The sequence below is a fragment of the Alligator sinensis genome, unplaced genomic scaffold (genome assembly GCF_000455745.1).
Source record: "Alligator sinensis unplaced genomic scaffold, ASM45574v1 scaffold694_1, whole genome shotgun sequence".
Classification (NCBI taxonomy): Eukaryota; Metazoa; Chordata; order Crocodylia; family Alligatoridae; genus Alligator; species Alligator sinensis.
The window spans coordinates 1472108-1498193 of NW_005842339.1; the positions used below are offsets into that span (position 1 = coordinate 1472108).

Below are 26086 nucleotides of genomic sequence, written 5' to 3' on the forward strand. Positions count from 1 at the left end.
TCCACCACGCAGGGCAGTGGGGGGAAGCAGGGATCCCACTTCCCCCCCTGCACTAGGCAGTAGCTGGTGAGTGGGGGCTTGCTTTTTTTTAAGCACCAGGAGCTGGCAGGGGCTGGGGGAGGGAGCAGGGTTCGGGGGAGCTGGGGGAGAGGGCAGGGAATGGGGCCTAGAGGGGTCCCCCCATGGTCCCCTCCCCACTCCTCCAGCCCTCTACTCCGCCACCCCCTACTTACCAGTTCTGATTCTGGGTCCAGCTCCTTGCTGCAGCGGGCAGGGACCGCCCAAATCATCAAAGCTCTCTGAATCTTTTCTGAATAGATTTGAAGAGCTTCGAACCAATTTGGACCTTTTAATTGGTCCCCCGATTTGATTCATATTTGGAAATTGGGCCACCGAATTGGGCCAAATCTCCTCTGAATCGAATCAGCACCCGAAGCTTTGTACAGCCCTATGGAGCAGTAAGTGGAGGGGAGACAGGTAGCAGGGGCAAGCTGCCTACCCCTCTGATCCTATCAACAGGGGTCCACACCTTAAGGATCTGGAGCAGGGATTCTTATATTTATAATACAGTTTGTGACCTTTGGACCTTGTCATCCCTTGGGGTGCTCTGGTGAACAGGTGTTCCCCCATGTCCTGATGCACACCCCTTAAGTACTTATAGGTTGCCATCAAGTCACTCCTGAGCCTTTGCTTTGCCAGGCTGAAGAGTCCCATGGCTCTCAGCCTTTCATAAAGCCTATTCTCTTGTCCTCTTATCATGCGCATGGCTCTCCTCTGGATTCTCTCAAGCTTCTCCACGTCCTTTTTGAATTGTAGAGACCAGAATTGGATGTAGTAATCCAGCTGCAGCCTCACCAAGGCTGAGTACAATGGGAGCATGACATCTTGGGACTTGCTCAAGAAGCATCACTGGCTGCAAGCCAGGGTTTTGTTCACTTTACAGGATGCAATATTGCATTGGAGGCTCATATTCATCTTGTGGTCAATCATTGCCCCCAGGTTTCTTTCAGCCAATGGTGCTAGTGAGTATAGCACTGCCAAGCCTATAAATGTGATGCGGGTTTTTTTCCCCAAGATGGAGCACCTTGCATTTCTCCACATTGAATGCCATCAAGTTTTCGTCTGCCCACCTTGCAAGCCTATGGAGGTTGGCCTGGATAACCAGCCTATCCTCAAGTGTGGACGCTGTTCCCCAAAGTTTGGTGTCATCAACGAACTTCTGACACCAGAATCCAGATCGTTTATAAGGATGTTAGAGTACAGGCCCGAGAACAGAGCCTTGGGGGACACCACTGGTCACTGAGTGCCATGATGATTCAGTTCCATCAACTACCACCCTCTGGGTCTGACCTCAAAGCCAGTTCCCTAGCCATTAGACTGTAGTATAGCTGAGGCTGCAGTTGACCAATTTTTCCATGAGGACGTCATGGGACACCAGATCAAAAGCTTTTTTTAAAGTCCAGATATATGATATCAACCTCTTCCCCTTTGTCCAGGTGATATGTCACCTGGTCATAGAAGGAAATGATATTGGTCAGGCAAGATCTACTTGCAGCAAGCCCATGCTGGCTGTTCCTTAGAATTTTGCCTTCAGCTAGCCTATCAAGAACGGTTTCTTTGATAATTTTTTCCAATATCTTTCCAGGGATTGAGGTCAAACTGCTTGGTATGTAGTTCCCTGTGTCTTCCTTCTTCTCTTTCTTGAAGATAGGCACTAAATTGTCCCTTGGTATGTAGTTGGTATGAGGGTACTTGACCAGGCACTCGGGTCAAGTACCCTCTTCTGATCTTCAGGTACTTGACCTGAGTGCCACAAGTTCTCAAATATCCTTGCCATTGGCCGTGCTATGATGCCTGCCAGTTCCTTAAGTACTCTTGGGTGCAATCTGTCTGGACCAGCTGATCTGTGGGTGTCCAGCCTCGCAAGGTGTTCTTTCACTAGGTCAACGCCAATGATGTACTTCTTCTTATAGGTTAACAACTGACACCCAGACAAAAGCCAACCTGCTTAATGATTACTTTGCATCAGTTTTTCATTAGTCCAAAGGCCTTGCCTAACATGATATGGGATGGCCAGGGAGAGGGTGAATATACACCCATCATTGGCTTTTTTCTGGGTGTCAGTTGTTAACTGTCCCATTTGGTTTAGCAGGGAACCAGTGTTGCCCTTGTTTTTCTTCTGACTCCCCACATATCTGAAGAAGGACTTTTTATTGTCCTTGATTTGTGTAGCCAGTTACGGTAACATGGAAGAAGAGTTTAACCCCTCCCCCCCTCCCCGCCCCGCACGAGCTTAGACTAACTTACAGGAAGCTATTCGTTGTCTTTACCAGCTAGCTTTGACAGAAATCATTCAAGCAGGAAACGAGACAGACTTTAGATGAAGAATTAGTGACAGAAGCCACGTGGAGGAAGTTTTGTCAGAGATTGCCAGCGGAATGTACTTCTGCTCTACTGGCTTCACAACAAGAGTTAGTGACTCACCCGGTAAGACATGTGATCTGGAGGCTAGTACAACTTCTGCCCATCCTGCAGAAACCAGGGCTTCCCAAACCAGTAAAAACTGCCGAGGCCATGGCAGTGGCCCCCAAGAAGGACAACCCAGCAGGGCACCCCAAGCCCGGGAAAGTGGGAAATGAAAAACCTAAAGCCCCGCGGGTGCAAATGTGGAGAGAGTTACTGGCAGCAGAGTTTAGTAAAGAGCAAATTGACGAACTGCCTACCACAGTCCTGCAGGTGTTATGGATCAAACACTGTGAGGGCGGGAAGGGGAAGAAGACAGAACCCTCGGCACCCCCTGACCCCCCAAAGTAGCAGTCCCGGCTGACCCAGCCCCCCGTGCAAGGGGCCATTGTGGGGGCAGTAGAGGATTGGGGACCAGTAACACAGAATAATATTAGCCCCTTAATCAAAGTGCGTACAAAGATTTGTTTAAATGGAAGGAAAAAGTCAATTGACATGCTACTAGACACTGGTGCCCAGCTATGTGTTTTAGACTGTGCAGAACAGAAAGGGGCACGGGGAACCCCCTACCAGGTGGTAGGAGTTAGAGGCACCAGACGACCAAGACATTTAGTCCAGCCCACATTTACCTTGCCTAACGGCTCTGTAGTAACAGCAGCTGCTGTCATGCTTCAGGAAGGGCCAAACCTGCTGGGGCTAAATGTGTTGCAAGGGCAGCGGTTTATTGTTAAGCAGGAAACCTGGCAGTTTGGCTGCGCCCCAGCCAAGAGAATCGAGCAAGAAGATGTGATGACAGCAGTAGCCCGATGTTCCATGACCCTGCTCGCCCTGCTGGCCATGAAGGAGGTACACCGACCTCGATACCGCACAGCCCCCGAAGCAACACAACCCATCCAGGACATCATCAATCGGCAGCTAGAGGATGGAACCATCATTCAGACTTATTCTACGTACAACAACCCAGTGTGGCTGATTGGGTCCATCCGTGGGCACAGCCATAGCAACATTGGGGCGCTCTGGAGTTGTCATCCTGCTCCAGAGCAACGCCGCTACCCTCATCCAGCAATGAAGGGGTGGAATGCCATCATGACGGGCCTGCTAGTCATTTGCTATTGTTTGACTGATGTAGGGCATTCCCATGCTCCTGCACCCCAGATTGCACCCACTGCCAATGCCTCAGACACACTGAGATACTGGGAACGCCCAGCTGCAATCGAAGAAGTGCGAAACTGGCCTCTCAGTCATCAGCAGTCAATTGTGGACTGGCAAGGGGGAACCTGTCAATGTTACTGTGGGACAGGGTGGTTACTCGGTTTCCTCCCATATGCCAGAATTGGGAAAAATGAGTGTGGGACAGGGGGAGATTGTTGTGGTTTCTTCCAATGGCCCTGGTGCTGTTATTTTCTGCCTGCAGGTACACTGCCCACCCTGGGTCCTGACGTGACTGTCATATTGAATGAAATAGTTTGAATGTTTGTAAAGGTTGCCCATTAGCCAGTTTCAGGAAGAAGATAGGATTTATCTCCTTATCTAGTTCATTGTTTTGGGAACTACGTGCAAAATGTCCTGACTTCACTTAAAGCCTTAATTTAAATTGTATCTTTAGAAGTCTTTTACAAAGAAAGCAAATATCCTGAGTTCTGAGACATCAAAGCCTAGGGCCTTTTAACCAGACTGGTAAAAAAAAGGTACTTACAGTGATATGGAAGAAGTCTCCCCAAGAGTAATTTAAAATGCTCAACAAAGGTAATTTCTGTTGGGTAAGATCCGAGCCCAAATTTGGGAGTAGTGACAAATTGAGTAGGAGGAGCCCACTGACGGCAGCTCACTCAATAAAAACTGTAACTTACTGTCCCAATTTGGAGGTGACTTCACTTGCAGAACAACGAAGGAAGAATCGTAAGTGTAGCCCGGACCAGATTGATCACCTGACCCAACCTCTCCGTCAACACGAATCTTAGTTCACGAATAAAATTGTGTTGTATAAATTAAGTGTGTAATCATTGTGAAATCGTGCAATCAGCTAACTACTCCCCCAGCCAGTGCATCAAAACGAATCAGTAAATTGTGTGGGATTTTCTCTATTCCATAACCCACTAGAGACAGTGACCACTGCCACAACCCCGCCTGCAGCTCGAAATTGTACAACCACCCAGAGCCCAAATAGACGACCAAAACTTCCGACCCCACCTCCATGAAAAATGATAGCTCCAGCAGTTCCCCTACTTGATGATACTCTGGCACAATGGTGTACAGCTCACCAAATACACCAGTCCTCCAGGTATAGTAAGGTACTATAGTGGTTTAAAAATGGCTCTTATGCTGTCAAGTGGTGGTCATTGGAATTGGGAAGCTGATACGTCCCATGTTCCGGGTATTTTGTGGTTCTGTCATATGGATGAAGGAGGGCACGCTTACAGAATTGAATATACCTTAGCCGCATGTCGCCAAACAGTCTGGGAAAGTCTGCAGGGCACAGCCTTAGTTAACCCAGAAAAACTAGCTGAGCCCATGGGGGGCGCTGTGCCAGAATCATTTTTTGCAAGATACCCATGCCATAGTTGTACCTGGACAGTGTGCGTTCAAGTCTGTAACTAAATTGATATACTCACAGTGCCCAGCTGGCCTGTGACAAGGGGAGGGCGTGACCCTCCTTGGCTCTTCTTAGCTGCCCTGCAGCTGTGCTAGTTCCCTCCCACCATGGGCCCCACCTACCTCCCAGATGTGTTGGGGGTCAGGGTCTGCAGGGGTCCTGTTGGGGGTCCTGGGGCTCAGGAGGATGCAACTGGCTACCACTCACGTGTCTCGCATCAGAACCAGGACCAAACTGGAGCTTTTGCCATTGGTGGGCCCTTTTTAAACTCTGTGCATGCACAGAAGGGCCCGCCGATGGCACTGAACAGCTCTAAGGGGGCTGGGGATCCCTGCACCATGGAGAGGGGAACAGGTGAGTGCACCCTTTCCCTGGCTCATGTGCCAGGAGGCACTGGGTGTGTGGCTCCCTGGGGGGCTGGGCCAGGTAGAAGCAGGAGGGGGCATGACCTTCCTCAGCTCCTCTCAGCTGCCCCACAGCTGTGCTAGTTCCTTCCCACCACGAGTCCCACCTGCCTCCTAGCTGTGCTGGGGGTCAGGGTCAGGGTCCTGGGGGTTCTGTTGGGGGTCCTGGGAGTCCCAGGGCTCATGGGGGCACAATGGGCTTTTGCCCATGCGTCTTGCACTGGAGCCGGAACCAAACTGCAATGAAAGAGTAAATTTACTTATGACAGTAAATTTACTCTGGAGTAAAATTGGGAGTAATAACTCCACAAGTATCCTGTTGTGGATCCATATTCTTATTAATTTTCACAGGAGCAGGGGGACATTTACTCTTGCATTGCAGGGCTAGAGTCCATATAGTTTATGAAGGATGTAACCAGTTTATCATAGATTTCAGCATATCAAAAATGGGCAATACAAAAGAAAAACTGGGGTTCTGAATCTGCATAATTCAATCAAGACAAAGACTCTGTCTTGCAGTATCTTAGGTAAGACTGTAAATTATTTTTGTTATTTTGGTTTTTGTTTGCAATAAAGCTTTACTGCCAAGATAAACTTACTAACCCACAGCATTATCTGTGCATGCCAGAATCATTACTACTCCCTTGGCAGACTAAAACTGACACATAATTCATCTGTCTTGATTTTCTGTAGTTCAGTGATTTACTGGAAGGGACTCTATTGCCTGGGACTTATTGGTCTTATTGTCACGTGTGGTTTATATTATACATTATGGCGGCACACCTTTGGATGCTTGCCACTTTTAGAGAGGTTGTGAGGCAGCCTGCAGGTGACTGCAGAGTCAATCAGGTAGTCACTTGACAGCCAGGAGGATGCCTGATTTTATATTTTATAAAAATAATAATAATATAATGAAAGAAGAAGAGGGAGGAAGGAAGAGAAGGTAGAAAAGAGAAAGCATCCTCAAAAGGGGCATATACTGCAAAAGGGACTTTTTGCCATATGGAGGGGCTTCACATGGTGGCGTGGGGTGGGGGGGCAGGCAAAAAAAAAGGTTTCTTGCTGCACCTTGGCCAACTGATTAGACTCTGATCTCCACCTAATTCTTTCCTGCCACGATTTAGTGGATTATTCTTTTGGGGAGGTGATGTTGTCTTCATGAGTCTTGCTATGGTGCAAGGTATCATCCAAGTGGGGCTCCAACTTCCCCTTTTACCCCAGCCATACACCTACCAGTTGTTATCACGGTATCAGATATCATTTGGAACATATGCGTGTGGTCAGTCTGGCTGTCTTCTCCAAGTCAAGGCCAGTTACCGTTTTTCTTCTGGATAGTTACCTCTGGCATGAAAAAGAGTCTTTAAACAGTCCAGAACTCAGACCCAGACTTGTTTGCCCAGTCTGATAAATCAAACCAATCCTACCCCTCTTCTTGTCTTCTATTCCTCTCTTTTCTAGGGCTGGATGCCTGGGATCCAGTCGCCTTGTAGGGCTTCCTTCACTCACAGGATAAATTCAAAAACTGCCACGGAGAAATCCTTCCCTTTTTAGGAAGCAGAGAATAAAACACGAAACCCCCCAAATTCAGTACTTCTACTGCTGTCACCCCACAGGCGTGGGTCCTTTAAGCCACAGTCCCTCTTCAGCTGGCTAGGCTTCATTCCCAGGCTCCACTAATTGCCCTCATTAATGCGAGAAAATACCCCCCTGGGGCTATGCAGTCTCCTGATCTGCCTCAAAGGAAGAAAAAAAACCCCTCTCCTATATATTCAGATTTCCCTCTGCAGTTCACAAGCTGCAGGCTTTTAACCCTCGCTGCCACTGTGACTGACAGACAGCAGCACTCACAGAGCTCCTCTGAGCTCACAGACCGTCTTAATCTCAAGCCCCGTTCCCAGGGGAATAGCCTCTTCTCTCTCAACCAGAGCTTCCATCCTGCCAGTGTTCTTTCTCCTCCCCGGAGAGAATTCCCTTCTGGAAGTAGCCCTGGGGCACTAGGAGGATCCAATGTGATGCACCTGGTGCTCTGGTAAATTCAGTCTTGGGCATGTCGGGAGTTCCCTCCTCAGTGTCATTGCCCTCTCAGGTAAACCCTGGCCAGGATCATATTTCTCCTCTGAAGAGGCACTATCAGCCTCTTCATACTGCACAGCGGTGATAGCCAACCAGGCATATTCCTAGTGGTCCCCAGTCCCTGATTTTAGTCTATCAAAATTCTGGTTTTATGGGGTTCTCCTAAAATGCTCCCCCAAAGCTGTTACATTCATTTTGGTGGTGCCCATTTTGAATTATGAAGGAGTGTGAGAGGGGAGGCAAAAGCCCCCACAATACTTCGCAAAACCCCACCTGACACCCCGGTACTCACCGCAGGGGTGAAGATGAGTGACAGCTGTGGAGAAATGCCAACACAGGCTCGGCAGTTCCAGAGCTGCCTGAGCCTGCGAATCGGTGAGCCCCAGGGGCGGGCTTCGGAGAAGCGCGGGCTGCTCAACGAGCATCCGAAGAAGCAGTTGGGTGGCCGGGGAGAGAGGAGCGGAACGGCGGCCGGGAGATGCAGGCCTCAGAGCCAGGCAGCGTCAGCCCCAAGCATGGGGAGAGGAGGCTGAATGACTGCCGGGGAATCCTGGCACACAGAACAGGAAGCCTGGGCCCTGGGAACAGAGGATCACCAGGGAGCTCCAGCAGGGAAAGGCAGTTCTCCAGCACGCTTGAAAGCGGAGGCACAGCCGCGCCAGAGAGTACAGGTACCGTGGCAAGGAGTGGCAATGAGGGACTGCTGACAGCCTTGGGCGGCACGGTGAAGAGGGAGGCGCAGGAGGCGGTGGAGCCCCTTATGGGAGTGGCAAGTGCCCCCAAGTGGTGGGACCAGGACTGATTGACTCCAGGTCAGCCGGCCCCAGGGAAGTTACACTGGGAGAACTGACGGAGGCTGCCTGTCCCCACACCTGCTAGGAGGGAAGGGATAAGTGAGCTTCCCCCCTCCTTTTTCAGGTGATCAAGTGGGTCCTGGGAGCTGCAATCCCAGGTGCCCACCGGCAGACACCGGACACTTTTTCAGTTAAACTGTCTTAAGTTACAGTTAGCCCCAGCTGGGGCAGGTTTGGTTGCCGAAAAGCTGGCCCAAAGACAAGGGACTGACACGGGAAGGATTGAAGGCCAGGAAGACCTGTGGTGAGAAGCATTTACCCAGGCTGTGGACATGGTAAGGGTGGGGTAAAGGGGAGGTTGGAGCCCCATGAAGAAAGACCAGGGTCAAGACCTCTTTGAGCCACTGACAGGGAACTGCCTCCCCACAATTAACAACAAAGATATAGCAGGAGAGTAGGAGCAGTGTCCGAATCATCTAGGTGGCACCAGAGCCCGGTCTCACTCTGATGTCACTAGGGAGCAAGGGACCGACCAAAAACGGGCCAAAGCCTTATAACACTTACCAGTGACAAGGAGTCTTAGCTCACATGAAGTAAACAAGTAGCATGGGGCTGAGTAAAGACTGAGGTTAAAACAAAGTATGGTTGAAGCTGTTACTTGCAACCAGCAGGTTGCTGCCTCTGAAAGCTCATGCTTTTGTGACCCAGTTCGTGTTTGAAGTACCACCTCAGCCTGACTTCTACCTCACTATAGATTAACTTGGCTAAATACTAGGCCTGTACGAAGCAGCTAGTATTTGCTTCGGATTCGGCCAATTTGGGGGAACAACGATTTGATTCGGTGATTCGAATCACTGTCCCAGATCAATTCGGCCAAATCTGATTTGGAGATTCAGCCACCGCTAAATCAGCCAAATCTCTAAATCAGACAGGCCTCATCCCCTGCCTGCGCTCCTGGCTCTTTAAAAAAAAAAAAATGCCCCTAGTCACCGGCTGCTGCCAGGCATGGGGGTGATACCTGCTGCCCCCCACTGCCCCATGCTGCATGGGGGGGCTCTGCCTGCTGGGGGGCTGACTCACTGCTGGGACTCAGCCAGTCAGGTTGTTCACTTTCCCACTTTGATAGGGATTGTAAAAACTCTGCCCCGAGCAGAGAGCGCCACTGGCATGCTAGCAGTGACCTTTCCAAAGTTTACTTCTTATGGTTTCATTAAGCATTCTATGTGGTGAGCTTTACTTAAACATTCTTGTTTAATAAGTGCTGAGCTTTATTTTCTTAAAACAGCTGAAGAAAATCCTCTGTGCTACTGCTCAATGGTAATTAGCCCCATGGTGGTAATCAGCCCCATGGTGGGCTCCCTCAGCCAATCAGAGGCAGGCATGGGAGAGCCTGCCTTGAAAAATGCCTGAAATTGACTCTGGTGAGCCTGGAAGGAGCCAGCTTTTCCCAGTGGTCCCTACCTATGGGTGCAAACTGGACACACACAAATGTAGACTAGAAATGTAGAAGGTTTCTTCCATTAAAGAAATGGAGTTCTAGAATGGTCTTCCAAAAAATGTAGTGTAGGCGAAGAACCCAAATTCTTTCCTTCGATCTGGAGGTTAATGATTGCTTGTGATCCTTGTGAGACCTTCTATAGAATTTTATTTATATTAGTTACTTCAAGTGAATTAATTTGTAATCTAGAAACTAAAGCAAAAACAATAGTATTAGCAGCAACAAAGATTTGATCCATGTGCAGATCTGAACTTCCCCTAGTTCAAGAAGCTTTTGGCTCCAAGTCCTCTCTAATATAAAGAAGTGATCTCTGGGTTGAAGTTCTTTAGTTTAAAGGGATGTGATGTGTAGTTATGAGGTGAATAATGTGAAGGAAACAATTGCTGCCTGATGGAGGCCAAGCGCCTGGTTATCTTGTAGACAAGCTTTGATCAAAATCAGTCTATACCAGAACAGGGTCCCTGATCCAAGATTAGGGTTGATAGCATACCAAAGCATGAATAAACAATAACAAGACCACCCACACTGCTGGGACCATTCCTCTGAACCTACAAAAATGTCACTGTAAGTTATGAACTTACAGAACTACTTTGCAAGAGACCAAGTCTGCTCTAATAAGAAGCCTGAGCTTCCTGTTATTTTAAGAAGAAAAAGCAGTAGTAGATAGCACTTGGAGAGACAAACAAAGGCTAGCTGAAAAGGGCTAAGCCAGGCTAAAAGCCATGTACAGCTGTGACAGGGAGGTGCTTGAACCACCAGTCACTCTCCCAGCTTTGGTCAACACTCTGCTGTCCTATAATTTCTCTCTGCCATGACTTTGTTGGTATTATTACAGACAGGAGGAAATGCAGGCCCATGATGGATCTTTTCTAGATTGTTTTTAGGATTGGTCCTTTTCCAGGGCTCCTCCTTCCCCTACACTCTTGTCCAACACACACCCAAGATGTCTTGCAAATTACTGACCTTAAGACTTTTGCTTTCAAATGGCCTGTTACCCTTTTGCTTGGGAACTCCTCTGAATTTATATTAGCCATATATTGTTTAAACACAGGTAGAAACTCACTCAAACTGAAATGACACCCTGGTTTCTTCTAGAGAACTCCTTGATGACTGCCATGTCACAATTCAGATTCAGTCCTCACCAGAGGTTCCTCACAGTCCAGGCCCCACTCTGGGTAATGCTTCAAAGTCACTCTTGAAGGGGCTGCTCCTCTTAATCAATTATTTCCCTCTATATTCGAACAGGCTCAAGGGCTCCCAAGTTCCTGCACTGAAGTCTGTGCCTTAAGCCAATAACAGTCTCCCAGGATCCTCAGAACAACAGCCTGTGCTCCAAGTGTTTAATTAATTCAGGCTTCTGCCCTTTAAGTCAAACATAAATTCTTCCCTCAAATCTTTTCAGGTGCAGTCTATGTATTGCTTGAGGTGGGGCTAACCTCCAAGCTCTGCCCCATGTAGTCTGTTTTTAACTCCAGCAATTCACCCTCTGGGTGTCACTTGGTTTCCATTAAGAGCCTGATTAAGATCAGGCTGCAAGTAGGCTCTTACTCTAACCCCACCACAAATCAGTTTTTCTTCACTTCTTTATGCCTCTGTGCTTCTCTTACTGCCCAGTCAGTGTCCTTGCCAGTCATTGTCCCTCCAGTAGAGCCACGGACACAAACTGTTCTTCCTGATTCCCTCGGTGGCTGAGGTTTACAAGTCTCACTATCTGTGCCTGGTCTATGCCTCCATGCAGACCCCAAGGTGATACTCCCCCTCTACGTGACGTTGGTCCGGCCTCAACTGGAGTACTGCATCCAGTTCTGGGCACTGCACTTTAAGAAGGATGTGGCCTGCCTTGAGAGGGTTCAGAGGAGGGCCACCTACTTGGTTGGAGGGCAAAAGAGCAGGCCCTATGAGGAGAGGCTGAGGGACCTGACCCTGTTCAGCCTCAGCAAGCGGAGGCTGAGGCGGGATTTGGTGGCTGCCTACAAACTCGTTAGGGGAGATCAGCAGCAAATAGGAAGAGCCCTATTCTCCCCAGCAGCACCCAGGGTGATGAGGAACAATGGCCAGAAGCTGCTAGAGAATAGGTTCAGGTTAGAGATTAGGAGGCACTATTTCACTGTCAGGGTAGCTAGGATCTGGAACCAACTTTCTAGGGAAGTGGTCCTCGCTCCTACCTTGGGTAAATTAAAAAAGAGGTTGGATGAACACCTATCTGGGGTCATGTGATCCCAGCGTGTGCTCCAACCAGTGGCAGGGGTTTAGACTAGATGATCTATTCAGGTCCCTTCTGACCCCTAACTACTATGAAACTATGAGTACCCTGGATTTCCTATTTTCCAAGGGAAAGTCCTAGCCCAGGCCTCTCATGGTCTTCTTCGGGATGCCTGGAGCTCCCGGGGTTTTCTGGTTATTTGCCCCTTCCTAGCTGACTTGGGAGATAACTGCTTTAATTATTTTGTGTCTGCAGGCGAGCGTTGTGGGGCTGGGACTCGGCTCCCTGCCATGCCGGCACAGTGGGCCCAGGTGAAAAGGGACCCAGAATGAGTAGGGGATTTGTTAGATAGTTGGGGTGCTGAAAGTTTTCATTATGGCTAGAGTGCGCATGCATTTCATTCCAGTTATAGCCAGTGGGCTTGCTCTTTTGTTATAGTTAGACCGGTGGAGTGGGTTTAGGACTGTAGGGGAGGTTTTGGATGTCCTAGTGGTGCCCAAGAAGCATGATCCTTTCTTGAGTCATGCCAGAGGGCGGGCGCTGGATTGAGAGAGAGAGATAAAGGGCCTGGGGCAGGCATAGCAAGGGTAAGAACCCGTAGCCTGGAAGAGGCAAGAACCAGGGTCCAGGACCCACAGCCCTAGAGGGGCAGGGATTGGATCCTACAGCCCAGAAAGGAGCAGTTTCAGGCCATGGGGCCCACAGCCTGGGGAAGGTGAGAACTCATGGTCAAAGACCTGTAGCCAAAGAGAGGGTGGAACAGGGCTAGAGAGCCTACAGTCCAGAGAAAGATGTACTTTGGGGCCATGGGGCCCACAGCCCATGAGGAGCAGATATAAGAGGCCATGAGGGTAAGACAGGGGCTGGAGCCCAAAAAGCCAGGCCTTGTGTGGTGGGGATAGGCCAAAGAGACCAGAGAGAGTGGAGGCGAGGAGTAGGGGAGTGGAAGCTGGGAAGGCCAAGGCCCCAACAAAGGGGCAGAGGCCTGAGGTGGCCTGGTGGTTTGGGGCAAAATGCCCAACTAAGTGATAATTGGAAACATCTGCAAGGCATTGGCACAAGTGTAGGGGAGGTTTCAGAGGCTGTGATTGGTGCATAAAGCAACGGGTGCCCTTGGGAGGCATCATGGGAGGAATCTGAGAGCAGATGATAGGTTAGACTTAGACCTTTCTCTAAGACCTGTGGGCAATCTCCTTTTCAATCGAAATCAATTGATTTTCTTTACAGACTGTAGAAGTTTCCTCTTTTCCTACCGAAGCTTTTGAAGTGTCTCAGCCTGTTGAAATGAGTAAATTTTCCTCTATGTTTTATAAACTAGAAAAGAAAAGAGGAAAAGGAATAGAGGGTGCGATTTATTTTTTCTTTCAATTATTGTCTGAAAGGGGCGGAGAGTAAGAGTCATTATTACTAACAGAACAGACAGGCTGAACATTGGTAAATCTTCTTGGTACCAAAGCTGTTGCTATAAACACTGTTTCTTGTCTTCACAACAGTTCCTAGAGGCTAAGTTCTTTGTGTTTTCTCAGAACAGGTACAAGACTAGAAAGTAACAATTTCCCTCAAAATTGTTTTTCAGTTTTTTTCATTGGTAATGAGCTAGGGAATGCAGACAACTGTCTCATTTCTCTTCAGACAGGCAAAAGAACCATCAAAAGGGAACAATTTTGAACACAAATTTATCTGGGCTGAAATTGAACGAAGGATCCAGGATCATTGCCTTATCAGCAACCCATGAACATTTTGGGCAACCATAGATGGAAAGGGAACCTAGCCGTGTTGGCCCTACAGTGCATCCATGACTAGCTAGGACTTTGTCCTGTCTCTAGTGGGTTATGGAATAGAGAAAATCACACACAACTTACTGATTTGTTTGATGCACTGGCTGGGGGAGTATCTAGTTGATTGCACGATTTCACAATGATTGCACACTATTCATACAACACAATTTTATTTTAAAATTCTTTGCTACGCATATAACACTGCTTAGCTTTAAGAAATACCACAAACATTAAGAACACAATAACTACATATATCAGAAACAATGCTCCTAATGTACTTCCTTAAAACAATTACAATTACAACTCAAAGTTAAATTTGAATCAATACTATTATTTTTCATATTATACTTACAATCCTAGAATTCTGAGAAGCCAAACACCTAAATATGGTTCCATTCCTCAGTAGTACAATTTAATGGGTTGGCCTCAGTAGTACGGTTCAATGGGCTCGCCTCAGCAATACGATTCAATGGGCTGGCCTCAATACTGATAGGACTAAGTCCCGTTCCTTCAGTCCCTTTTGGGTGCTCCGCAGCTTCAGCGTGAACTAAGAGATTTGTGTTCACAGAGAGGGTGGTTCAGGTGATCAGTCTGATCCGGCCTACACTTGCGATTCTTCCTTCGTTGTTCTGCAAGTGAGGTTACCTCCAAATTGGGACAGTAGGTTACAGTTTTTATTGAGTGAGTTGCCGTCTTGGGCCCCTCCTACCCAAACCTGTCACTACTCCCAAATTTGGGCTCGGATCTTTCTTAACAGATTCTTTGCTTGGTAATTAGTTTCTTTCTTGACCATTTTAATTACTTTGGGGAATTTCCACATCACTGAAAAGGCTCCTAGATTTTGATTTCTCGGAATGTGGGATGTTTGCTTAAGGGTCATATTTATGTTAACTTTGTTAAAGGCCTCTAAAGATAAAATTCAAGAGTTAAGACTTTGAGCAAAGTCAGGACCTTCTGCACATAGACCAAAACAATGGCCTAGATAAGAAGATAAATCTTGTCTTCTTCCTAAACTGGCTAGTGGGCAACTATTACAAACATTCAAACTATTTCATTCAATATTACATGTCCCTGTATGGTTATTTGCCAGCTGGTGTGCATTGGAGAGTGACCTTCAGCAAGCTCTACAGTGGTTCAGGGAACTGAGCCCATAAAGAGCATCAGGTTGAAGAAAGTGAGTTTTGTATCACCTTTGGGCACAACAGCTTTCTGGCTGACCTTGCTTCCCACAAGTGTTAACTGTTGTCCTGAGTAAAGGAGATCACATGCTGGGATCTGAACAAACAAGTGATGCTTATAAGCAGGAGGAAATCAGATAAGGGGAAAGGAAAGATCTTGAAGATGACAGATTGATGGGGAAAAGCTTGCACAATGTACATAAATGTAAACTCAGGAAAACTCTTATTTACAAATTATATTTGCAGTGCCTGTCAGCAGGGAAGTACTTTGTAAGATATAAACAGCTAGTGTATAAAAGGCTGAGGCATGTACTTTTGGAGTTGAGTGCCCATTTCTCTCTCTCTAGACCAGGGCTGGGCAATTATTTTAGGCGGAGAGTCGCTTACTGAGTTTTGGTAAGTCATCAAGGGCCACATGACAGGCAGCCAGGGGCAGATTAATATTAATTTTCTAAATTTTTTAGGGGCCCCACAGGCCAGATAGAATGACCTGGTGGGCCACATCTGACCCGCGGGCCACACTTTGCCTACCCCTGCTCTAGACAAACCACAAACTGGTCACTTGTAGTCTAATAAAGGGAAGTGCTTGCTTTCAAGCTAAGCCTGGTCCCATGGTAATTGCAGGGACGATGGAGGAGAGGATTGAGAGTGGAGGTCCAATAGTAACCAAAAGGAAACAGCTACTTAGAATAAAACAATTAATTAAATGTAAGGTGACCATATGGAAGAATAGGAAATCCGGGACACTCCCCTCGCCTTTACCCCACCCCCAAATCAGTGGCACTGCTGTGGGCAGAAATGGGGCTGGAGCAATATGGTATGTCAAACAGGTGGGCAGCAGTGGTGCCTGCCTGGCATGCCGTGCCACTCCACACTGCTCCACCTCTAGTTTCACCCTGCTTATAAGAATTGCTTGTTTGCCCTATTCCAATAGGGAATAGGGAAGTAGGTGCTAATGGTATACTGGTATTTTGCTTTCTTCTCTGCTGTATTATTTCAGTTGCAACTGTGGGTTCTTTTGATTGGCCCTACCTCTCACTAATCTTTTCCCCATTGGTCTAGGCTACCATTGGTGTAGATACCCAGGACAGCTTTCTTACAGGTATCAGATAGATAGGGATGGTCCATAGAAGACTCCATTAAGATGCTTAGAGCATTGTGTAAAATTGTACCTTGGAAAAAGCTGAGACTTAGAACATTGGTACGGTTGTGGGCCACAACCTAGTTTCATGTTCCATTTGGAAGCGATTGCTCCTGTGTTGTTAAGGTTGTCATTGCATCTCTTACATATTGCTCAATTCATTGGGATTGAAAAACCCAGTACCACTTTTGTAGTCTGCATACATCTCTTTGATGAGAATCCATGTTCTTGCTCTGTAGGATTAAAGATTTTTCAGTGAGGGGAATGACTTGTTTTTCAGATGCTGCTTCTGCCGCATAAATACTTAGGATAACATCAAAACATGTAGTTAGTTCTTCAGGTAGATCAATTTGTGGCACTTCACAGCCGTGGGTTTCCTGCCACAAGTGGGCCTAAAATGAAAACAAAAAGGGTCTAAAATGACAACAATGCAAAGCCAAAAAAAGCAACTCTATAAGTAGCACAAAAGGGAAGTGGTATCTGGTATTGCTAAGCCTAACAATTACCATTTTTGAGAAAATGGTCACAGACTTTGCTATATGCATTTTCTCCTTTTGATTTCCTCTGGGAACTTATTTTTGGGGCATGTGTAGATGAAATGGGGGCCCTAAATTGAAGTAGTTTTTTAAAAACACTATTTCAATTTAGGCCCTTTAAACCCCTGTGTCGTGCACACACCTGAACTTACCTGTAACTTCGGCGGGGAAAGGAGGGCGAGCTGCCGGAGGGTGGGGGCGGTACCTGGGTTGCGGTGTGGGGGGCTGGTGCTTCCCTCCATGGCAGCGGCAGCCCGCCCCCACAGGTGACACCCTCCCGCTGGCACCTGGCTCAGGCGGTCCTGGGGGGCACTGCAGCCGCAGAGGGAAGCACTGGGTCCCTGCGCAGCTCTCACAGGCTCCAGGAGAAAAAAAGAAGATCTTGGGTGAAGCATGCCTTCCTGGGCTGCTGCCAGGCTGCCTGCACAGGCTTCCTGCAGAGCCCCTGAGCTCCATGGAGCCTGATGCTTCGTTCCACGGCTGTAGAGGAGTTTTAGTTTGCTGCGCCCCAAGTCATTTAAGGCACGTTACACTGTCGAATTTGCTACAGTGGCTGGAATTACTGTCCAATACACCGTCAACCCGTGCAGACACCAACACCATTAAAGCAGTGCAAAAGCATTTAACTCACTTTAAAGTATCACGCACACATGCCCCTCGTTTTGTCTACACATGGTTGGACATTTGTTTTCTCATGTATGTGGATTTTATCCAAACTGTATCTATAAATAAATGAACGATTTGGTACTGTGTGCAGTCTGTGGTTCTCTGTGTTTCAGGATTAGCCCAGTCACATGATTGCTAATGAGACTCAGTCATCATTGCCCATCTGATCCCACCCACCTGGCATGGAAATGGGATGTTTCTATACACTGTGGCTGCAAAGACTTTGCCTTCAAGAGCAACAGTTTAATTGGAAAACTCTTGAAATATTATTCTCCAATGGAAAAACTGTACATTGTATGCACAGGCTATGCCACCTATATCCCTGTGATGATGAAGGAGGAACAAAAAGCTTCACCCCACTTCTGGCCTTTACGGATCCTGTTCTGTACTGTAGCACAGGGCAGCTAGTAATACACTTCCCAGGAAGAACAGTGTTTCTTCATGGGAAAGCACATGGAGAGTCTTAGCTGTGATCTCTTTTTGAGAAAAATAACAGGTTGAGCGCACCACCACAAGATCTGCAACAATCAGAACATGCTGCAGGCATCATTCAATGTCATTCAAACCTCACAGATCCTGGCCTGAATTAACTTGGCATCAGCATGACAGCAGGAAATGAAGAACCTCAAAGGAATATTAGTTTTTTCCTTGGCTGCTAGTTTAGCACATGTGTGTAATGGTATCCCAGTCACAGTGAAGTCCAGACCCAAATCCAGAGCTGCTCGGCTCAGATGCAGCAGGAAACAAATAGTTGTTTTGTTTTTTGGCCCAGAGGCTGTACTTTTCTCTTAGATTAATTCAGAATTCCTTGTGCAGTTGCAAAACATTACCTTTTATGTGCGTGGCATTAGGGAGACAGTTGCGGTGGAGGCATCTTGTTCTACATCTCGGCATAGGAAAAAAGCCATCCTCATTGGTTCTAAGAGTGATGGGGTAAAGGAGCAGACCCCAAGCTGATGGATTCCTCTTTTGAGAAAGGTGTAGGCAGCTCAAGGGAACAGGAAAGAGCACCTGAATAGTCCTGATTGGCTACAACATGCTGGAGGAAAATGTTGCTGTTATACCAGGCAGGCTCGTCCCTCAGAAGGCCAGGATTGCTCATGGGTGGGCTTTACCTGAGGTCTGGGAAAGATTGGGTGAGCTCTGAATACCTCTAAACTCAAAAGCACCATCACATCATTTCTATGTGAACTACAAGAAAAAACTTCGGACCCTGATCCCTCCACTACCCAACCAAAAGACATTATACATGCTCCCTAAAATCCACAAACAAGGGAACCCCCAGCAAACTATCATTTCAAATCATGGAGTCCTAACTAAAGAAATATCAGGTTTCCTCAAATCCATCCTAAAACCTCTTGTCACCCAAAGACGAAGTTTTATCCAAGACACAACAGACTTTTTATGAAAACTCAAAAACATCGACCACCTTCCCAGCAATACCCAGCTTATATACCAACATCCCACACCAGGATGGCATCCAAGCCTATTTCACATATCTGCAAGAACAAGATTATAACTCAGAGTACAGACCTCAAGATATTACTGAAGTTATACAAGTCAACCTTACACACAACAACTTCAGTTTCAACAAACAACACTTCCTCCAGACCGTGGGTACAGCTATGGGCACCAAAATGGCCCCACAATATGCCAGCCTTTTCATGGCCCACCTGGAAGAAGAATTCCTCAAAAACTGCACCATCAAATCTGTGCTATACCTGAGATATGTAGATGACATCATCATTTGGGCTGAAAACCTACAGTCTCTGATTGATTTCCATCACAAATTCACCAGTCATCACCCCTGCATCAAACTATCTCTTGAATACTCAAACACCACATTTCTTTTTTGGATACCGTGATCACTATCCAAAATGGGAAAATACAAAACACCATATACAAGAAACCCATGGACCAACATACATATCTACACAGAACAAGCAATCACCCTAAATATATAAAAAAAGCTGTAATTTACAGCCAAGCTCTGCGATACCACTAAATTTGCACCGAGGAGAATACCTGCAATTGTCACCTGAGAAATCTCAAAACAGCTTTCACCCAACAAGGACACTTCTCCAGAGGCATAGGTTGCACTTATGAAAGAGCCACCTGGATGCCACATGAAGTATTACTGAAGTACAAAAAGAAAATCCCCTGAAATTGCACACCATTATGACATGCCATCCTGCCCTGGAACCTATATGGAAAGTGCTCAGACAGTTGTAACCCATACCTGAAGAAGACCCAGTTCTTAAAGAGATCTTTCCAGAACCACCCGTCCTAGCCTTTAAACAAGCACCAAACTTTGCTAACCTCATCACCAGAAGCAAACTCCCTATGACCCAAACCACACCAAATGGATCCAGACCATGCTAGGACAAGACATGTAAAACCTGCCAACACATCACCACCAGCCCCACAATAACTACACCCCACAATAGAACTATCACCATTCCTGGATCTTACACCTGCACCTCCAGAAAAGTTATATATCTTTTTCAATGCACCAAATGCCCTGATGGAAAATATGTAGGAGAAACCAAACAACAACTGCTCACCAGAATGAACGCACATTGAAAATCCATCAAGATAAAAATAACCAGTTACCTGTGGGTGTCCACTTCTCACAAGACAATCACTCCCTCTCCAATCTCTCAGTTCTAGTCCTCAAAGGGAACTTACAAAACACCTTTCATAGACAAGCCTGTGAACTTCACTTAATAAATCTGAATACAAAAAATCATGGGTTTAATATTGACATTGGATTTATGAGCCTGACATCTGATTCACCAGGTACCTGCCTGAAACTGATCATTTGCATTCCTTCACACATCTTCCCCCCTGCCCTTTTCCCTTTTCCACACCTATCTCTACCCGTTGTCTTCCAAACTTCCACTCATTTACATTTTCACAGACTTCTTATCACACTTTTAGCTTCTTTTTTACCTTGGAGAACTCAGAACAACAGCAGTCTCCCAATGCTTGAAGAAGGGTGTTTGTGTATGAAAAGCTTGCAAAGAACTTTTTTCCAACTATTTAGTTGGTCTAATAAAAGATATCACATCTACCCAAAGAGCCTTGCCAGCCTATGTCCTTAGACCAACATGGCTACAACCAATGATCCTGAAATTTGACATGTGCCACTCTGCATTTTGAGGAGGAACATCTCCTTGGTACAGCCCTGGTAGAGGGCTCTTGGAAAGTCCTGCTGGACAGTGTTGCCAAACCTGTTTATAATAAATGGAGTTGGGCTTGTTTTTTTAAAAAGTTGCTTTAATTTTTAGAGACGCATGGGTTATGTTTTTGGGGGGCTTTTTTATTTGCAGGTTGCTCATTTGGGGCTTTTTTGTAATACAGTGGTTCCCAAACTGTGGGTTGCCAAAACAAGATGGGGTCGCAGAAGGACCTGGCCTGGGCAGCATGAAGCTTTCAGGTGGGCTGCTGCTGCCACCCCAGGGACCTGCATGCCTTCCCCAGTGTCCAGCCTGCTCTGGGCAACAGGTAGGGAGAGGGCGGGTGCCTGGGGAGGGGGCTGAAGCTGGGCGGGAACATGGTGCCCACACCCAGGGGAGCAGGGGAAGCATGGAGCCTGGGTGGGCAGGTTGTGGGTGTGAGGTGTGAACAACCATGATGGGGAGTGCCATCAGCAGCAGCTCTTGGGGCACTCATGGCCTGCTCAGGTCCAGGCTCCCAGCTCCAGCCAGCGCTGAACAGTGGGAGTGAGAAGCGTAGCCCCAACAATCGCCTCTCTCGCACTGGGTTTCACACAGCACATGTGCAGCTCTGCGCTACTGGAGAAAGCCTGGAGTCAGCTGTCTTCCCCGCCCACTGCCATGTAGGTCCTGGGAAGCAGGGGGTGGGGAAGGCAGCTGGCACCAGCCTGCACTGCTTTCCCCATGGTTGCACGGAGCTGCACATGGGCTGAGCAGAGCCCGATGCAACAGAGGCAGCCAGCAGGGCTGCGCTCTTCACCCCCGGCACTGGTCAGACTCGTATGTCGTGGGGCGCTGGTGCAGGCTCCTGTACGGGTCTGTCACTGGTGGCAGCAAGGGCTGTGTGTCATAGGGGGAGTGTGTGGGGGGTCTCCAGACCCTGCCTCCACACCCCAGCTCCCACATATACAACCCAACATCCCGTATTGCCCCTCCACACACAGCCACACTCCCTCACAACCCCCTCCCGCACACACATACCCCCCATCACCACTCCTCTCTCCTTGACATGGGCTGGGCTTTTTATAGGCTTGTTTATAAAGGTAGTGCCACCTTTTACCTCCTAGACTAGGCAACACTGCTGCTGGACTTTCACTAGATGACTGTGTTGAGTCCCAGTTCACTGGACCCTTGCACTCGTATGCCTCCCCAAATCTGAACAGAATCCCTGTGGCTGCAGTCTCTAGGCGCTATGTCAGAGTTCGGACCCTTCTTTTGAAAGCAGAGACCCATCAGATTTCTCTCTAATTCAAACAGACTCACTCCTGCATTGGAAAGAAAACACAGATTGGCCCCTTTCTCCAGGATTTGTTTTCTCTACTCTCTCTCTTCACCTAAATTTGCAGTGTACACAGCTGAACTGTGAAATGATCAACATTTATTTTGAGAATAATGTTTGTAGACATCCCCCTCACTGCATATTTCTATGTGCTGGGATCAGACTGTTTCACCGGTCTGGGACGCAGCAGTACCTTTGCAAGGTCCCAGCCCTTTCACTTATATTCTGGGAAGAAAAGCTTAAGAATTCTATGAATATTTGTGGTGCTTTAGGTCACAAGGGGCTGTCTTTTCCTTCATGGAGCTGACTCTTGTGCTTTTTGCTAGCCTCTTCTCCACAGTTCTCAAAACACCCTATGGCTACTGGGTTTGATCATGCTTACCTCCGCAGCACATTCACTTGGGGGAAAAAGTGCAGGTTTGAGCATATATATAGCTAACACCTTTGTGACCCATTTTAGAGATGGGTAAACTGAGGCAGACAAGAGCCAATTGATATAGGATGCAACACAATGGAGAAAAAAAACTTAGGACTCCTGATTTCTCACTGTTGATCAAGCTCTCAAGCTACGTTTTCTGTCCTAAGAGAAAATCTAAATCCACTCTAGAGCCACTCATGTCCACTGAGGGGAAAGCAAAACCCATACTTTAACTTTGTTCCCTTTCGCTTTGAGAGCCATTCTAGTTATGTTCCATTACCTCACAATGAAAGTGAAAGTTCAGTTAGGAGAAGCAAGTTCACTGGATAATAAATGCAAACAGTGAGGAGCAAAGTGTAAGGAAAGTCCCTTTCCCCCCTCATTTGGCAGGGGCAGATGGAAATAGCAGGGGAGGCAGAATCCTCTGCTGAATAAATTGGGAGTAGGAGGATTATCATCCATTTTGCAAGGTTTTCAGCTCCTGGAAGTGCCATGACAAAGGGGCAAGATGCAGTCAAGGACCTGAGACTTCTCTTAGATGCACGTTGCCTTTCAGGTACTGTACTGTTCCCCCCCCCCAGCAAATGTTAGATTTTTCTTTTTTAAGTGTCGCTGCTTCTAGATGGACCCAAGCATTTAGGAATTTGCGCTAACTATCAAAGCAAGGAGTAATGTGAGCAGGAACATTGCTGTATAAGGAAGTTCCAAGGCTTTTCTTATGTATATTGCTTAAACTATAAACACAACCCTACAACTTTTATTAATCTGTGATGTTGACATCTTTTTCCAAATATTTTAATCCTGCCAGGATTGCCTTGCCTGTGAAGCAAAAGCTATAAAAATGTTGGTTTGTTGAAAAGGAGATGTGTAATGCAAGAGAAAGGGTTTGTAGTTTTCATACTTGTGTTGTTAGGTCAGTTTTATAGCTCTCAGCAATTGGCAGGACATGTACCAATGAGCATACTGTCTTTGCCGATGTTTTGCATCTGGATAGGTAAGGTAGGTGTTTGCAATGATTTGTTTTGCAGGGAATTCAGAGTAATGTGCTGCAAATATTTTGCATTTTAGACTGCTGGGTTTTATAGACTGGAAAATCAGGCAAATGTTTTGCATCATTTATACCCGTGCTAGGTAGACAAAAATATAAAAATGGTGATCTCTTTCCAGTAGCCCGTCAACAGTTGGTTCCTAAATCCAGTGATCAGAGAACCATCATCTTCAGATAGTTCATGTATGCACTGAGTTGTAATTTATTCAATATCCTGGTAAAATGAGAAAGTTCACTCTCAGATCCTTTTAACATTGTCAGCATTTCCTTTTTTGAAATGCTTATTTTGAAATGATAAATGACTCAGAATGGCTTTGTCAGAAGTTTGCTAAGAGAATCCTTCTGATGCTTCTCTTGATGCTTGAGATTTCATAGATTTCATAGACATTAGGGCTGGAAGGGACCTCGGAAGATCATCGAGTCTAGCCCCAAATAAAATCTTGGGCTGTCAATTAATCACAGTTAAGGTGCACGATTAACTTGTTATTTGGTTCTTGTGTTAATTTTTAATGTATTAATTGCGCACATGGTTATGGAGCCCGCACATGGGCACTGCAGTACTCTGCACCTGGGCACTGCTTTGCCACCCAACGGGGCAGTGATGGCAGGGCAGAATACTGCAGGGCAGCTCCGCTGTGGACTCTGGGTGGTTGCATGCAGTGGCGGGGAACCGTGTGCCACCCCACATCCCTGGGTGAGTCTCCTGTGGCTCCATCCCATGACCTGACCCGTCCTGACCCTGGGGCCCCATTCACCCCAGCACCTGCCTCTGTCCCTGCCCCAATCCCTCCCTTAATGTGGGCACATCAATCTGCCCCCACTTTCCTCTCTCCCCGCCCCTCCCCTTCCACAGACTTACCAGCACAGTGCTTGCTGTCTGTGTCTGCCTGTGTCTCTCTTTCTCTTTCTGTGTGTGTGTGTGTGTGTGTGTGTGTGTGTGTGTGTGTGTCTGCCCCTCAATTCCAAGCCACAGTCCCCTCCAGCCCTGCTGATGCTCCTCAATCCTGATCCATAGTACCCCGCATCCTACCAGGGCTTGTGGGGACTGCTGCTCCCCAGGCTCCAAACCCCACAGCCTCCAACACTTTCACAAATCCCTCCCAACACACACGCACACCACCCCCCAACTATACAAAGTACCTGCATAATTTTGAATTTTTCTGCACATAATTTTGAGTTTTTAGTGGTGTAATTAAAATCGCGATTAACTGCGACTAATTTTTTTAATTGCACAGCTAACTCAGATCAATTTTTTAATCATTTGACAGCTGTACCACATATGTTTTATTCTCTGTTATACTGCAGCTACTGCTATGCTTCCAAGAAGATTAAATGTGATTGGAAGGATTGGGAGCAAAAGTGTGTGGGTGTAACATGCACATGCACACACATGCACAGACAGTGAAATGAAGTTAATTGTATGTGGAGGACACCACAAAATGTTCCAGACATCAAACAGATTATTAGTACTTTTTGGTGGTCAAAAATGACCTTGAAAGACTTTAATAAACGTGCAGTTTTTTCCAAAGAGCTGGACACAGTTGTCTCCACAGAATGCCAGTAGCCCAGCTATGGATTTATATAAAACCAAACTCTACTCACAGACCCTGCCTGCAGGACGTAGTATGTTTTTTATCGGGATCTTGCATTTGGTTTCATACAGCTGCAGTGGGTTTCGTTATTGAGAGTAAAAATAGGAACAAGTTTGCCTACTTGATTAATAGAGCCAAATTTCCCAGTGGTGGCCTAAATAAACATCAGTAATACTAGAAACAAGCTGTTAAAATCTTAATAAATCCCACTGGGTTTCGGGAATGGAGTGTTGACGTCAAAGGGAGGCTTTGTTGCTTGTGGCAATGTCAATCTTGACTTATTATATTTAACAGATTGCATTCTGTGCATTGTTTCACTTATGTTTTATTGCCTCACTTAAAGACTCTGAGGACTTAAGTCTGAATACTATGCAGTTCTTGACTTAAGAAGAAAGTCTGACTGTTTCTGGATTGGTTTTGTAGGGATCTAAAGTTTAGAGGAAGTGCTCTTAAAAAAACTGAGAGTAATCTCTGTATTTAAAGTAAAGATCTGCAGCTCTGCATCACGTGTGTATGTATTAGAGTAGACACCAAAAAAGTTTATGGGATAAGTACGTATGCTTGTGGTGATCTTAGAGAATCCAGGTGAATTTACCTAACATAGTGCTTAGAGCACAAGTGAATCTGGAGCCTGCTAATTAATTAAAATCTGTGTGGATATCATCATTGGCTCACTTTGTTTTGATTTGTATGCCTTGCTGTAATACATCAACACAAAATAAAGCACTGATACAATTGAACTCTGGAAGTTACACCTATGAGGAGTCAAGCCTGCTGCTTCTAATTTAGACAGCTTGGCCTCCTGTCATTATTAGTTCAAGTCTTTGAAAATTAATGTGATTGGAAGTGTCATTGTAGTTGTTAGAAGGCTAGTGTCAGATTCAGGACATTCTGGAGCCATTTAAATCAACAGGAGTTGGCCATTAATGTTGATGGAGATCAAGACTTCACCTCTGTTATCCACCCAATAACTGCAAGCTACTTCCCTAGACAGTGCTTCAGTTTACCAGTCTATACAATGGAGTATTTTATTCTTGACCTTATAAGTGTGCCGTAAGATTCTGATTCACAAGGTGACATGCAATCCATAGTTGAAAAGGTGCATAGATTGTTATAGTAGTGGCCAAAATCCTACAACCATTTGTGCTCACACAAGCAAAATCCTCCTAGTCTTCAGTGAAAGCTTTGCTAGAGTAAGATTAAA

General features: G+C 46.6%; 1 protein-coding gene across 3 annotated transcripts in view; it reads left to right on the forward strand.

Moving 5' to 3' along the window:
- Nucleotides 1–26086, forward strand: part of LOC102374992 — a 372914-nt gene that overhangs the window by 328077 nt on the left and 18751 nt on the right. Inside the window, exon 1 of one of the 3 annotated variants that reach the window (XM_006028752.3) lies at nucleotides 22586–22798. The exons of the other annotated variants lie outside the window; for them this stretch is intronic. The gene's annotated coding sequence lies outside the window, so the exon portion shown is untranslated. Of the gene's footprint in view, nucleotides 1–22585; nucleotides 22799–26086 lie in introns of those variants that run through there. 3 annotated transcript variants of the gene reach the window in all.